The sequence below is a fragment of the Tupaia chinensis genome, unplaced genomic scaffold, assembly GCF_000334495.1.
Source record: "Tupaia chinensis unplaced genomic scaffold, TupChi_1.0 Scaffold148296_1, whole genome shotgun sequence".
Taxonomy (NCBI): domain Eukaryota; kingdom Metazoa; phylum Chordata; class Mammalia; order Scandentia; family Tupaiidae; genus Tupaia; species Tupaia belangeri.
Window position 1 is genome coordinate 1,117,374 of NW_006208147.1, and position 3,555 is coordinate 1,120,928.

The following is a 3,555-nucleotide window of genomic DNA, read 5'->3' on the forward strand; positions in this document are numbered from 1 at the left end:
GTCTGAAAGAAATCTTATTAGGGATAAGTCAGAATTTTAATATAGATGAAAATGGTACTTTAGAAACAAGTCTCACTCATGTGGCTGGAGATGTTAACCTTTGGTGCCCTCCCAACTATCCCCTAATGATGATCTATCCTTAAGTCTTCCAATGTAACCCTAGCACATTTCATTCATATATCTCAGGCCAGGAACCTATGACGTAATTTTCTCCAGCATCTTGCCTTGAATGGAAGATCTACAAACTCACACTCGTGACTGGTAATGGAGAGCATTGACAAAATAGCACTCAACACATGGAAGTGGATCACAAATTATATATCAGGCATTATAGAAGGCAGAAACTAAAGAATATGAAGGTCTTCCTCCTACTTGTTGAATCACATAGATTTTCTAAGTCTAATCCTAGTGAGACTATGCTCTTAAATATTGTTAAAACAATCAATGTTTCGAACAATGTAAGTGGTAATATATATGTGTGTGTATATATATACATATATGTATGTGTATGTATGTATGTATATATATATATATATATACTTAGTCTTTTGATGGTTATGTTTTCTATTAGGATTTTCCTGTTTCAGTTTGTAAACTATATTTCAAACAATTTCCTTGTAGGCGTTCAGGTGTCTAGGATATGTAAAACATTTGAGCTTTAAATGAAAAAAAAAAAATCCTCCCAAGGGTGTAGAACTAAGTCAAGGAGCTAGAACTCTTGCTAACTTGTGGTTAAGCTTTACTTACAAAAACAGATCTATAAATGGGTATTCTTTTTCCAACTATTCATTTCAAAATGTAGAAACAAGTCGAGGTTTCTACAGGAAATGTTTAACAGGTTTTATTATGGGTGATGAAATGCTTTTGAGAGCTTTCTTGAATTCACTTTAGCTTTTCTCAAAGAATTTCTACTTTGTACTCATTGTCTCTGCTAACTACTGAGCTAACATGTGGTTTTACTGACACATGTTTTTGTTCTCATAGCTGACTGGTGTTACCAGAACTTAGTAGGTAGTTCCTAGCAAAGTAGAAGTGCTAAGTAAGTGCTTATTGAAATGAAAAATAATCATTTGTGGGCCTATCCTATGGTCTGAAGGTTAAGGGAGCCAGATCCTAAATGCATGTCTAACCATGCAGTTCAAGTCCCAGCCCTGGTGGCTTGAAAAACATACCGGGTGTGTGGTGCATGCATGTGTGCTCAAGATCCCAACAGGATGAAGGAGAAGGGATTGCAGCCTAACCACATCCATTGAGATGTAATTTCTCCTTATCCCTTTTTCTTTGTCTCTCTCTCTCTTTCTCTGGTTAGTCCACATGCCTTCTGGCAAATAAAAATAAAATAAAATAAATGGAAAATGATAGTTTTACCTTCTTGATTAACTTTAGAGACAAGGCAGAAATGCAATCTAATTACAGACTCTTAGCAAGGTTTCCGTGGTCCAGAGCTAACGGGTGAGTGTGAGGCTACTCTCATGTGCCTTAACTCCCAGGACAAGAAGTCCTATAGGCTAATTTATAAATTGGAAGCATTATTTTTTCTAGAAGATTTCATAGTTACTATCCGCTGTCCCTTATCTCCTGTCATAGTTCCTGGGAAGCAGGAGTAACAAATTAGAGCATTTACTTTTATTATCCATAACCAATATTATTCCCCAAAAACTATGGAGTGACTTACAGATTTATACTTATTTATCTATACTTTGTGTATTTTACAGAAAGAAAAATAAATGGGAAATGGAGAAGCATGTGGAGGAAGGTGCCCTTGCAGTGAAACCAGGTAAATAAATGAAAAGAAATGAAGTCTAAGCGATAGCATGGCCAATGTTAAAGAATTCAGACTTGATTAGTATATGGAACTAACGAAGTAGCACTAAGCGTAGAAGGCAGCTATGGATAAAAGCATTTTAAAAGGACTAGTATGCTGTATATTAATGTTGGGAAAATTTATTTTGCATGCTGTAATGATATACAGTGATTTGGTATATAAAATTAAATTAAATTAAAGGCAAATCAACAAGACTTGGCCACCAGGGTAGAAGATACTGAGCAAAGGAAAGCACAGATGATCACATGGTTTCTGGTTTTAAAAGTGGATGGTGATGTCATTCATCAGGATTAGGAACAGAGGGAAAACAGCAAGACAGCTTTGAATATGTTGTATTTCCTGAGGTGGAGCAGAAGGGAATGAAAGTGTGGTACTAGAAAGTGGATATCAAGTCAGGCCAGCCAGTATCACAGCCCCACAATGCTGAAACCACATGGGAAGGTCTCATGCTTACATCAAAAGATTTCCCTCTACGTGCGAGACATGAACATGTATGTGTATTGTCAGCAGAACAGAAGGACCAGAAGTGCTGGCTTACATGCTATACTGTTCTATGTTGTCAGGAGCCTTGGTTCTCTTCTGTATTTAAGAAGCAGTTTTTATAAAACATTACCAACCTAGTATCTACAGTAAGCACACACAGATTTGATCATACTCACCTGTTTTGCAGACAAAGAAGAGAGTAACAAATGCTATGAGCACTATTGTTGTGGTTCCCAAATCAGAGAACCAAATAACAGTGCTCACAGCACCTGCCCTAGTGAATATACAGGGATACTGCAGGATTTTTTACTTTTTCAAGGGACACACAGTAACATCTGTCAAATGGTGTTAAACAACTACTACCAAACTGGCCGAGCTTTATAAATGGAAGTGTTAAGTATTACTTTTCACCGACAAAAAGAGAATTACTGAGATTCTAAGGACATGGTGAACTGAGAAATTATTGGAACCTCTACACCATTATAATATTCTTAATATGTGTTTTGCAAAGTAACCTTAAGCACCATTCTCTGGAATCATATGTGGGTCAACATATTCCAAAATTTGTCTCATTACGAGTTCTGACAGTCAACACAGGTTCTCCACAATACTTTTCTTACCTGAGTTTGAACATTCAATAGTGACTTTACAATAGGATTTAAACTTAGGAATTTCCCAAGTGTATATCTTTGAAAATTTATTTGGATTTTAATTTCACCTAGGCTTTACATTAGCTAGTTTGTAATTTTATCAACTAGGAAACTCCCATGTTTGTCCAAACACATAATACATAAAAAGTGATTATTTATTTAATTTGCCAGAGGATTCATCCATGCACCAGAGACAGATAGGAGAAAGCAACTCCCAAGGGGAGCAGTTATGCTACATATCCCTTCCCCTCCATTTCTCCCTTTTTTCAGGATTTTGGGCACATGCACATGTTTCCAGTGTGTTTCTCAAAGCCATTGGGTCCAGGGCTCAACCTATGCAGTTGATCATGCGGGATTCAGTACCCTTAACCACCAGGCCATGGGCTGACCCCATTAATGTGATTTTATTTTACAACAATTCATGGGTAAGATGAATGAGAGAAAACATTTTTCTTTCTACAGTAGGTTTAAATATCTCTTCAAATAGGAAATTTACCAACTAGTGCAGTTACAAAATTGATTTGAAGATCGAATTTTTCTCAGTTCTTTCTCACTATCAATATTAATAGTTTACAACTATTAAAGCAAGGATTAAAG